This window comes from Thamnophis sirtalis, unplaced genomic scaffold, assembly GCF_051295495.1.
Source record: "Thamnophis sirtalis isolate CommonGarterSnake01/CBP01778 unplaced genomic scaffold, rThaSir2_p1.2 scaffold_6, whole genome shotgun sequence".
In the NCBI taxonomy this organism is placed as follows: Eukaryota; Metazoa; Chordata; class Lepidosauria; order Squamata; family Natricidae; genus Thamnophis; species Thamnophis sirtalis.
In genome coordinates, this window is record NW_028261386.1 from 106,197,224 (window position 1) to 106,211,038 (window position 13,815).

The window sequence follows — 13,815 nt, forward strand, 5'->3', positions numbered from 1 at the left end:
GCGCGCGGTGCACGCATGCATACTAGCATCTGCGCGACGCTTCAGCTGCTCCTGGAGGATCGCGCAGGCGCTGTATGCATCCTGCGCATGCGTAGAAGCACAGAACTCGTCAAAACCGGGTAAGGACCACGGGCGGGCGCGCCCTTCGCCGTTCCCGGAAGTTACTTACTTCCGGGTTCGCCGACCAACTGGTTCGCAGGGACCGCCACAAACCGGTTGAAACCCACCTCTGGTGGGTATCTTCACTGCTATTTTCTAGTCAGCCAGTGGGTCACCAACTGACCAATGCAAAATTGGAGGAAAAAAATTAACCCCCATCAACACTTGTATTTGTCTCTTCCCATGTGGTTTTTCTTTTTGTAAAGGAAGCACAAATGGAAGGGAATTTGAGCTATGTAGAAGGGAGCATGTAGCAAAGATGTCCCTTGATCCAAGTATGAAGGATGGAAGGATGATGGCTAGATGCCACATTGCCTTGACTATAAGAGGGAGGAAGAAAATCCCAGGAGCTGGATGAAAAGATGTGGAAAGACTTCCCACTAATTAAAATGCTAGGCTCTACAACTACCTTTGCAAAACTGTCTTTGCAGCATTCAGTGGGAGCAGGAGCTGAGCCAATAGTTAAATTAATTGGCTCAGTTTCTTAAGCCTTGGTAAGCCCGATGGTACAGTTGAGACAGAAGGACACAGCTCCAATCTTGTCAGTACAGTGCTTCTATGTGCGAAGAGTTTATTTTTTTTACACACAGAGACACACACTACAAATATAGGTCTGTTTGTGCTTTCTGTGAATTACCTAAGTCTTGCATAGAACCGGATAGAATGGATGACAACTTTCCAAACCTTACATAGACCATTTGCAGACTTCAGTTCAAAATCAGGTTATTGGGTTCCTCCTGCCTTTTGCCACTTTTATTAAATGAACAGCAGAGAAGTTGCAAAGAACAAGAGGCAGGAAGAAAAATAACTCTTGTCTAAGTACAAGATAATTGCTTCCATATGCTTACGCACACGGGCATACACACATGTCTGCACACACTCTTACATTTATATAATACCCAAATAATTGGAGAAAAAGACGACAGATAGATCACTTCATGAATAACTAGAAAAAAAACAATGATCATTGTAATAGAGTCTTTGTGCAGGAGAAGCAATGAGAAAAGTATGTTTATTCAAACAGGTGTGTCACCGAATGAAAATGAAGCATGTAGCTAAAATTGGACAAATGATACAGAGTCCTCAGTTTTCTTTCCTTCTCTTCTTGAATAACTCACTGTCAAAATCCTAAAGACACAGAGATAGGGGGCAGCAGGTCATCTCTTTTGTACCAGCTTCTGAGGTTATGTAAGGACAGGGACAGGGAAGGCTGTGGAAAGAAAAGAAAAATCAATTAGTCTTGAGGGTTTGAGGAAGGTATGTCCAGTGACAGATATCTGGTGTGCTTGCATCATGTGTTTGGGTATGTTGTGTGTTTAGTGATGTTTTCGACTCCAAACCTTCAGAAGGTAGAAATACCGCAAGATGAAGAGATAATTAAGAAGATATTAGATTGTGCAGAAAGACTTACATTGAAAATCCAACAGAAAGAAGACATAAGATATTATCAAACATGGAACCTATTTGACCAGTGACTGGAAAAAAGAGGTAAAGAGGAAGAAGGGAATTGGTATTGTTAAGCAATCTAAATACACAGACAACACGATGTTTATTAAGCACTAAGAAATGTAATGAATAAAAAATTAATAACATTTATTTTAAAAGAAGAAGGTAATCCTGATGGCATTGGCCTGGTGAAAAGGGATCTCCTCCTTCCTCTTTTGCACAAGAGCCTATGAGCCACGTGGAAGGAGACCTTCTTCTCCCACGGAGTTCAAACACCGCGAAGACAAGCGGCCTCTTGGCAAGGCAAGTTTGGAACAGCAGATTTGCTGAGGAGGCACTATTTAAAAGATTACGGTGAAAAGGGAGTGAGAGGAAGGGAGGAGAGCAAGAGGAGGAGGGAAAATGAGGTTAAGAGCTTGGAGGATAACGTGAGAAATCTGGAATGAGAAGAATGAAGATTTTTGAGCCCAGTTTGTCCTAACATCTACTGTGTGAAATAGTCACTAATTGGTGTAAGAATAGCCTTGGCTTATTTTTCTTTCCTTTTCTGGATATATTTTTTCCACATGCCCTGCCTGGCTGTTTTATTTACAATGTAGAGTTGTTAAGATTTGTCTATATTTTTACCACAATTTATTTAAAGAGTCTGTGTACTGAAACAGATTTAGTTTCATAGAGAGGAAATGTTTAGGTTACCTATATATCGCCTAGGCATATATATGACCAGAAACAGATGCACACCAGAGGTGGTATTCAGCCAATTCTGACAGGTTCTGGAGAACCGGTAGCGGAAATTTTGAGTAGTTTGGGGAACCGGAAAATAGGCTGGCTCCACCCCCACTGTCTCTCAGCCTCCCAGCTGATTTTCTTTTGTTGCCCTGAACAGGAGAACGGAGCTGGAAAGCAGGTTAGTGGGGTGGGGAGGGAATGGGGATTTGCAGTATCCTTCCCCTGCCGTGCCCACCAAGCCACACCTACCAAGTCATGCCCACAGAACTGGTAGTAAAAAAATTTGAATCCCACCACTGACGCACACCCTGAGGAGAGCAAGCCAAGATTAATATGGAGCATTCCAACACTGCATGGCAAAATCCTGGTAGAACAAAAAGAAGCAATGACCAACAATTATCACTCTTCCTGCTTTTTCTGTTGTCTTCCCTTAAATCCCATTGTGAACAATAGATGGGAATTAATGTGGACCAATCAGGAGCATCTGAATCAGGGCATTGGCGAAATGAGCTCATTTTCAGAGAAAAGTCCAGTCTGGTGCTGATGTAGCCATAAATGATCCACTGCAAGACTGATGGGAGACCTGAATTCCAATCCTGCTTCCTTTTTATTCTTTAATGGTCCAGGATTACATTAAATGGGACGTCATGGAGACTGAAGTAACTCTTGTTCTGTTGCTGCTGTCATGAGCAGGATAGAAAGCAGGATGAGATCATACTTTTACAAAGATTCTGCAAATATAAAATTGACCCTAAGCGCCAGGATAGAAAGAGATAATAAGCGCCAGGATAGAAAGAGATGATTTAATCCAACCGCTTGCCCTGTTGCACAGGAAACCACTCCTAAAGCATGCCCAACAGACATTTAAATATCTCCAGTAACTCACCATCTCCTGAGGCAGTGTGTTCCATTGCTGATCACCTCTCACTCTTAGGAATGCTTTTCTTGCTCTCCAACTGACACCTGAATCTTTGGGAATTATGCTGTATTGCAAATGGCATTGATCTTCACTTTCAACACCCTCCTAGGCATTGTCTATGGACCCCTGCACTATTATGCTTTGTTCACATGGTCTTCTTTCAGTGGAAAAGCTTGTTTCCTTGCCAGAGGTATTGAAACAAACCTAGCTGCTTTTCACAAAAATAATTGTGCATAGGCTGGAGCACAAGAACCTAACAACTACTCCTCTTTCATACAGCCACAACACTTTTACGTTGGATTTTCAGGACTTACCAAACCACCAACTAGACAACCACACTTTTAGCTTAGTGTGTTTTCTGAATGCATTGCATATAGTTAGTTTCTTTTCAGTGTGTCATGTAAAAACTCCCTCCACCCTCCAATTGAGCTCTTCAAGTATGGCTCCATATATAGAGACAGAATCAGATCAATGTATGAGCGTACGGGAGAGGGGGCATGGGCACTTGTGGGGAGAATTTATTATATCTATGACCTGTCATCCTTGTACAATAATGAAATGATGTAATTAACTTCAGTCATCTCATATGACACAACTGAGACAAATTAGATGAACATATATGATATATCATGAAGTGCATGATATCATATTTGACATCATATCACTTTGATGTTATGATGTCCTCTCATGGATGTGCATGGAAAGGAGCTCTTGGCCAACCTGGCTGGGGATGATGGGAATTCCAGACAACATATGAAGAACGGAGTAGGTTGAGACATGTACATTAATCATTACTCTATTTTGATATAAAGAAGTCAAGCACTTACCTGAATGAAGTCAGTGATTCTGATTTTATTACCTAATTAGCAGAAGTCACAGTAGCTTAAAGACTTCCATATTCTTTCTACTGGGAGGTTATGTTTAAGGCTCATACCTGAGATTTGGTGTTGGTTAACCCATGTTGCTTCATTCAGCATCAAGCATCATTTGGGGCACTTTCCATTTGATCTTTAGCGTTAGGCTGAGCTCATAAAGCCATAGCATTTATAGACTTATATAGCACTCCATAATGGCTTTATAGAACTCTCTGAGCAATTTACAAACTCAGCACATTGCCCCTAACAACCTGGGTCTTCATTTACTGACTTTGGAAGGATGGAAGGCTGAGTCAACATTGAGCCCCATCAGGATCGAGCTTCAGGCTGTGGGCAGAGTTTGCCTGCAATACTACAATCTAACTATGGCTCCTTAGGATTAGTTGTGTGATTCTTGTCTACTTGGTGTTTTTTCATTGACAATACTACTGTCCCTTCCATGGATACCAAAATCTGGCTCTGGCAAAAAGAGTGGCTGTTCACAAGGTGGAAATTCAAGTCAACTCAGAGAGCTTGTAACCATTGATTTCTGTTTGTAGTCGATAGCTAGAGTTTCTCTGGATAGACACATCAGTTTGGTCAGCAAGCAAAATCACCCAACTTCAAGACAAAATGGCTGTGGAATACAGACAGGAAAGGAAAAGAAACACTAACATAATCACTGTAGGTATACAAATGGCTTGCATCTTCATGTTGAAAAAAGAGCAATCCAACAATTTGCAGAGGTCTTTCTTATCTATGTATGTTGTGCCTTGGATGAAGGTGTAGCAGAATTGAATTACAAGAGACTTATCAAGCTATGGTTGAGTGTCTATTGACTTTCTTGTCAATGGGGCAGACATTAATGCTGTTGTCATACTCATGGATGTGTCATACTAAGAGCCAGTTCACCAATGACTACCATGTTTCCCATTTATCCACAAAGGTAAGAGAATGTATTGTCATCAAATCACCAAGCCATTATCTAGGTTTTACCAGAAAATAGGCACAAATTATTGTCAGATCTGAAATCACTGAAGCCCAAGATCTTTGTGTAAAACATCTCAAGTGTTTCTTGCTGACCATTTTTTGTGAAAGGATAGGCAATTCTTTATTTCATTAATTCTCACACCATTACCTATCGAATGTGTAACTTCTTTATCTTTAGCTCTGTGCCCTGGTTTCCTTGATGATATGAAATGTTTGAAGATGACGTGTAGATTATGGTGCTTTCCTCACATCTGTATGAACTTTGTCAGTTCATGGGATAGAGAGCTAAAGATACATTTTGTGGAAGAACCTGTTAGGGCAGTTACATTTTCTCTTTACTGGGGTTAATTCATTTTGCTGATGACGTTGCCTGGACTTGGTTTGATCAATATAAAACATGCAGAAGTGTGTTTTAGTATTTCCTGTCTTCACATGCCCATCAAGGTGAGTTATTAATGACAAAATTAATAAGCAAATGGAAGAAGGTCAAACCAAACTATTTTGGAAGGAATTAATCTTGATCCTCAGCAATTAGATTGACCTGGTTACATTTTTTTAAACGCGATGCAGCCTAATCACTCCAAGTAGATCACAGGAATAATTATTCATTTTTAAGCACAGAATAGAAGACAAGAAAGTTTTGGATTATTTTCCCGTTTTTGCTTGAAACAATAAACACAGAATTTTAAGCTTGGACAATTGAGTTAATGAACTGGTTGAGTTAAAATATTTGGGCCGAGATATTTTTTGTCATTGACATCACTGCGTAACAACCTGATTCACAAACCTAATTATACTGGAATGTCTAGATTTAAATCACATTAGTTCCATTGACGTAAATGGGTGTAAAATTGGCGTCTGTCCAAGCATTGTGGTATAACTAGTTTTTGTATTATAACCGAGATAATCTGAAATCAAAATACGCAGGCTTAAATTGCTTGTGGATTTAACTCTGGTCCTTATCCAAAATATACCTAACGAAATCATTTTTCAGAAATTTGCTGGTGGTTGGGAAGATTAAATCAGCTCCAAGATTTTGCAGCCTCGGTCTTCAAACATTATATGGCAATGAGGAAACACATGGGCTAAAAATGCACAAAAGATTAGCATTGTCACTTGCAGACAAGACAAGTCAAAGTCCTCAAGTGAACTCATGAATCACCAAACCACAAGTCTGTAGCTGACGGAGTTCATCTTTAGAAAACTGAGGGGCCAACTTGCCATGAATGCTGACCTCTTGAGATGCCTCAAAGGCAGACATACGTGACATTATTGGTTATCCCTCATGGAGAATCAAAAGATTAAGCACAAAACTATGGAGGAAACAGTTAAGGAACTTTGGCCCATGCTTGAAAGATGACCTGCACCAGAATTATATAAAGGTTTATGAAGGCTGAATGGAAATTTAATCCCCTTTACGCACTTGAAACAGAATATTCCTTGAACTGCAAAAAAACAAAGACACTGGGAGTGAGGTGAAAAATATGGTAAATCACTAACTTTTCAACTGAAACAATTGCAAACTGTACTACTAGTGCTAGTTATGACCAAGTAAAATATGTAATGATTCTGATGCAATAAATGCACTTGCCAGTTGCAGGACTGCTTTGAGACTACCGAGTGGAATATATTTGAACATTTGGAGCTGCAAGAATTCATTGACACTGTTCTCTCATACATTAAAACATGCACAGACAATGTAACAGTGAATAAGCGCATCAGAGTTTACAGTAATCGTAAACCCTGAATGCCAGCAGAGGTACAATCACTTCTGAGAGCCCGAAACTCCACATTCAAGGCAGGAAATGAAGACAAATACAATGAAGCCAGGGCAAACTTGGGAAGAGGCATTAAGGCAGCTAAACAGAAATATAAACAAAAGGTAGAGACGTATCTGGAAGATAATAACTCAAGACAGGTGTGGCTACAACACCTAACCAACTATAAGGGCAATACGAAAAAAATAGCCAATGCTAAATGCCCTGCTAGTAGAGGAGCTAAATAGCTTCTTCACCCGCTTTGAGGTCAAAAGATCAGTCTCTAGCTCAAAAACCCTTTGACCTCCAGCCACTCACCCTAGATGAACATCGAGTGAGAGCTGAGCTGAAGGCTGTAAATCCCAACAAAGCTGCAAGTCCAGACGGGGTGTTGGGGAAAGTAGTAAAAACCTGTGCTGACCAATTAACAGGGGTCCTGACAAGGATTTTTAACCTCTCCTTGCAACAGGCTAGAGTCTCATCATGCTTGAAAGCAGCCACAATTATCCCAGTTTCGAAGAAAGCAGCCATAAAAAGCTTGAATGACTATAGACCCATTGTACTGACGTCTATGTGATGAAATGCTTTGAGAGACTGGTCCTACAACACCTCAGGTCGTGCCTTCCACCAAATTTTGATCAACACCAGTTTGCTTATAGAAGCAACAGGTCGACAGGGGATGCCATCACAACTGCTCTATATATTGCACTGAGCCATCTTGAGAAATCTGGGAATTATGTCAGAATGCTTTTTATAGACTATAGCTCGGCCTTTAACACCATCTTACCAGGAATTCTCATTGTAAAGTTGACTGACCTGAATTTCCCTCCCATCACTTGTGAATGGATCAAGGACTTCCTGATGGATTATCCACAAACAGTAAGGGTTGGGTCCTTTACATCTTTGACTCTGAAGCTCAGCACAGGCTCCCCTCAGGGCTGTGTGCTCAGCCCATACTTGTACTCGCTGTATACATATGACTGCATATCCTCTGATCCATCCAACATCATAAAAAAGTTTGCAGACGACACAACAGTGCTGGGTCTCATAACTGGAGGGGACGAATTAGCATACAGGGAAGAAGTCCAGAAGGTATCCACATGGTGCTCAAGAAACAACTTACATCTAAATACTAGTAAGACAAAGGAGATGGTGCTAGATTTCCGGAAGCACAGAGAGGAACCTGCCCCACTGTATATCAAGAGGGGTTATGTGGAGAGGGTTTCCTCTTTTAAATTCTTGGAAGTACTTATTAGTCAAGATCTCACCTGGAAAAATACTACGTCTCTGGTGATTGGAAAGGCCAATCATGTAATTTGGATAAGGAGCAGATTTAAGTCCACAATGTTTAATAGGTTGAATATTACATTGGAGGTTTAGAACTGTCATCTTCATAATTCTTTTCCAACCTCCTTCAGTGACGCTTATATAATTGTGATTTTGAAGACTGGTAATAACCCTATGCAAGCTATCATTCAATTTCTTTATTATATGTGCATTGGTGCAACGTAATTGATAGTCCCTGTTATGTTGATTACATATATTATCCATTCTGCATAATCTCATTCTATAAAAGGTTACAAGCATCTGATATGGTTAGATTACAACGTGACAATCTATGTATACATGTCAAAAAATAGGAATTCAGTAGTGATTTTGGATGCAGAAAAAGCCTTTGATATAGTACATTTGATAAAATGTGGATTTTATATATTTTGATATAAATGTGAATTTCCTCTTTTTCATTACCAGTAATTGGTGGCACTCTCTTCCTTTTGCTATAATAATTATAAATAGAATTATCTTTCCTTCTCACAAGATACTTTGTGGAACTAGTCAAGGATCTCCTGCTATCTTCTACTACGAATTTGATATGGAAACCATTGATTTACGTTTCAAATATCAGAAAACATTTCAATAATGTAAAACTTGAGTTTAACAAAAATATGATTTGTTGAACATAGACTATGTCTTTTGACAATTATGTATTCATATTATACAAGAGTTTTATAATTTGTTGGGTTATAGTAACTGGGATAGGCCAAATTATAAGCTCAAGCCTATGGTCTTAAATATAAAATTTGTAGTAATTAAGGATTCAGCTGTTGCTTGGATTATTTTAATTATCTAAGAAAAGTAATTCCAGGGCATTTTTTCCTCATTTTTTTATGTAAATACATACATTTTAAAATTTCAGATTAAAATGGACATAAACAGATGGTTAAAATTCCCATTGGGTTTATAGGGAAATATAAATGTTATAAATATGAATATAACTGTAGTATTGCAGGATTGGTATGCTTTGGCTAATACCATTAACTAATTTTAGGCAGATTAGTAAAATATTAGGATTTTTTCGGAAGTCTACAGTAGCAAATTATATACAGAATGGTTGCTTGAAAGTTATCAGTCTAACAAGAACTTTTACATTCAATTTAAAAACTGTAGATGGGTCTTTTTATTAAGAAAAAAAATCAAGTATAGGTATTAATATTTTGGTCATCTTATTCCCAATCAATTTTTATACCATCTAAATTATTGCAAGAGGAACTTGGATTGCATAAAATTACAAAATAAGGCAATACAATACAATAGCAGAGTTGGAAGGGACCTTGGAGGTCTTCTAGCCCAACCCTCTGCCTAGGCAGGAAACCCTACACCATTTCAGACAGGATATTTAATTAGAATGACAGGATATTTAATTAGAATGTTTCTTTCTTTTACAATTTTATCAAATGCACCAATCTTTGGAACTCCTGAATTACTATCAACATTAAAATGTGTTTTGAATTATTCTAAACATTTCAAAACAAACTATAACAGTATTGCTAAGGTGAATATTTGTTATTTGCAAGAATTTTGGAATAAAGAATGATGCTTTCCCATATTAACAAATTAATGGTGAAAGGTTTTAATATTTTCTTATTGTAGCTTGTGCCTTATAATTTTACGATGGATTCATTCAATAAAAGATTATTTCTCATGTTTTCTAGTCGTTCCCAACTCTAGGGGGTGGTTCTCATCTCCATTTCAAAGCCAAAGAGCCAACGCTGTCCGAAGATTTCTCCATGGTCATGTGGCCGGCATGACTAAATGCCGAAGGCGTACGGAACACTGTTACTTCCCACCAAAGGAGGTACCTATTTTTCTACTTGCATTTTTATGTGTTTTCAAATTATTAGGTTGGCAGAAGCTGGGACAAGTAACAGGAGCTCACTCTGTTATGTGGTACTAGGGATTCAGACTGTCGACCTTTCTAATCGACAAGTTCAGCATTTTAACCGCATCCCCATTGGAAAGCTACCACAGCCCAAAATTTATAGATTTGAATGTTTGCTCTTGGCTTATTAATGGGCTTTCTACTGTCATTGAAAGATGGAACATCATTATTTTGTGTATTCAAGATTTAGTGATGTGTTAAAAATTGCCCAAATGATTTCCTTTGTGTAATTTTTTTGGTCATTTTCCTTCCTTCCTTCCTTCCTTCCTTCCTTCCTTCCTTCCTTCCTTCCTTCCTTCCTTCCTTCCTTCCTTCCCTCCCTCCCTCCCTCCCTCCCTCCTTCCCTCCCACCAATAAAAGCAATTAAAAATATTTTATATCTATAAATTGAAGAGGAAACTTTATTATTGTTGATGCTACCTTAAATTACCATATTTATTAAGTGAAAAATTAGTTTTATTAGTAGATCAACAGGAAGAATTCTGCATGAATATATGTAACCTGTGCGAAGTAGTAGACATGTGCTTATTGTGTGATTCAGGAATGCACTAGTAGGCAAACAAACCTGGGAAGAAATGGACGTTATTTCTTACCACCAAAGATGGTACACTATTGAGTTCACCATCATAGAAGACAAGAAGACTCACCTCGTTTTGTACATCTTTGTAGAGGATGTTTAATGCGCAGTATTTGCAATGCCAAGTGCTAACTTTGCTGAATCTACATTGTAGTTGACAGCAGTTATTTCATCTAGAATGGAGAATTTCTGTCACGCAATATTATCTTAGATGTCATGTGAGGATTTTCCTTGGTAAAGAAACAAAACTTTTGTTATGGACTGTGGTACTCCTTATGCAGATTGACTGCAAGTCTGCACAGGGTCAGCTTAAATTAAGCATCAGGTTTTGACACTGGAACAAGCCACACAAGCGTATGCCTTCAACGAAGCAAACAATATTTGGATCCTATCAGCTCGCCAAGGATGTCATAATGTGGCAGAATATATTCCTATGTGAGTCTGTGGCTCTGATGTTATACTGACTGGATTCTGACATTTCTAGTTCAATCATGATCTATTGAATAAGCCACAATCAGATTATTTCTGCATGAAATCCTAAATCATCAGTTATGATTTACATATCACAATTGGGTTCAAACAATTCATTGAGCTAAACTGAGCCAACTACATTCCATACAATGTGCGACTGTTGTAAGTGCTCATATTAATGACCTATTTAAATAGGAATATTTTTATCACATGTAATTTGTCCATGCTTCATTTTATCCATCTGTAAAATGCTCAGATACTTGTAGACTTCGCCTTGATGGCTTATTGGTATTATAGCATATTTCTCCAGACCAAATTTCATTGCTGTATCTGTGCTAAAAATTCTTAGTGATTGGATTTTGATTTCTCATTTTCTATAAAGCTTCAGATCATCCTTTTAAAGCAAATGTGAGGGTTTTGTTTGCGTTTTTTGCTGTTTGGAAGCCAAGATTTATTTTCTTCCAAATCATTGAAAGTGGGATCACGGCAATGACAAATAGTAAGCTAGATAATGAGTCAACCTGGAAGACTGACACTTTTGCTTTTTTGGGTGCTACTTTCAATATTGGCAGTTCTCTTTCTACTGGTAATCCTACATATGTCATAATTTTCTCTTTTAATTCTTCTTGTCAGGGGCTCAGTTCCCAGGTCGCTTCAAAGCCGGCATGTACTGGCTCTGTTATTACTTCTTCTAAATTATAATTTCTGTAGTTCATATCAGCTTTTTTCCTTTATATTTGCAATTGTTATCTGGTTTTTTTCTACTATTGTTTCAAGGTCTTCCATTTTCACAGTTCTTCACTAACACTTCGCGAATTTCATTATTTTTCTGAATGTCTTCCAATTCTGCATCCCTGAATATTTTATTTCTGACCATGAATTTGAGTCTGGATAAATTCTTTTCCAATACTCAAACATTTACTTCAAGTATCCCTGCTTTGTTGGTTCTGATAAATTACAGCAGACGATAATGGTGCAATTTTCAAACACAGCATATTTTTGTCTTGTCTGTGGTTGTTCTTCCAGTAATCCTATAAGGCCGTGACGGCGAACCTATGGCATGCATGCCACAGATGGCATGTGAGCCATTGCCCCAGTTTAGCTTCGCCCACGCATGCGCCTTCCACTGGCCAGCTGGTCTTTAGGTCTCTGCCGCGCATGCATGGGGGTGGAGTGCATGCGTGGGGGTGAGCATGTGCAGTGGATGGGGGCATGCAAGGGGATGCATGCACAGGGGTGGGACACATGCATGAGGGATGCACACACATTGCATTTCAGGGGTTCAGGGGTGCGCACATGCACATTCGAGGGTGCTCTTACATGCTTTGGGCACCCACCTCGGAAAAGATTAGCCATTGCTGCTATAAGGTTAGTCACTGGTTGCCCAGCTATAGCTCCTAGATCCAACTGCCCATTTTATTGAAGATGCTCAATAACATCTGACATGATCCTTGTTGACCTGGGTGACCACCAAACCAGTATAGGATTCTGTTTCTCTTTTCTCACCATATTAAATGGATCCTCTTAGTCTCTTCTGCTAAGACCTGTTTCATTTGGGTGGCCCTTGTGGTAGAATACACTATCACCAGCAGAGTTCTCAACTTCATCAGAGCATCACAACCTTCCCGCCCCCTAGGAGGATTATTACATTCGCTATTAATGCACGAGTGCAGATAGCTACCAATCTAAAGGTCGAAATTTACAGAAGGTTCAGGTTAGCCTATTTTTTCTTCTCCCACCTTGGTTGGACTTGCAGCAGAGGGAGGAGAGGACAAGAAGGTCTCCTGCTTATTTGAGAATATATGGAAGACAGAACATTTGGTGTGTTTCCATGTTGCTTTAGCAGTTCCAGAACACTTTATACCTTTATTTACACACTAGTAACAGCTTTGAAAGTTGAAATAACAATATAGAGCAATAAAACTGAAAATTGTAGACACAGATGAAGTAAGATTTGGATGGGGTCTCCCACTTCATGTTCTTAAATATTTATGGCACATTATTCAAATATGGATACGTTTGCCTAGCAATATAGGGTACTTGAGCTCAGTGATTTTTTTCAACTTTTCATTAGCCCTAATTTAATAATAATTTTTTTTAGACTAGTCCTTCAGCACATTTGCCTTCAATTACATCACCTTACATCCCTGAGATCTCATCCAGAACATCTTGAGAGAAGGTTGCTAAAATAAAACCATCTATGTGTTTTGAGCCACTTGGGTGTGGAGTTAGGTCAATGTCAATCATACCTCAAGGCCAGAAGTTACATGAGGACACAGCTTGGTGGAAGGAGACTACTGAAGCCATTTGAAGCATGTGAAAAGCTGATGTATGGGTAAACTCTTGATGTGGTAAGGCTAAACGTTTCACTTACATTATTTCAGTCTTTGAACTAAACATTTTGAACTGCAGAAATATAGCAAAGATCTACTTTCTATCTCCTGGAAAAGAAGCTCAACCATTTTGATACTTTTTGGGTTAAACATTGAAAGTAAACATCTTCAGGGCTCTATTCAATGCCCCAATTCCAACAGATTAGATTAAGTGCATTTTTCCTAATTTCATTCATCCAAGTCTTCTAAAGAGTTTTGCGATTTTTACCTTGTTCAAGGGGAATGAGTCTATGAAATGGGAGAGTTATATAGATTATCATGGTACTTCAGCAAACCACAGTGGGATTGGAATCCAAGTCT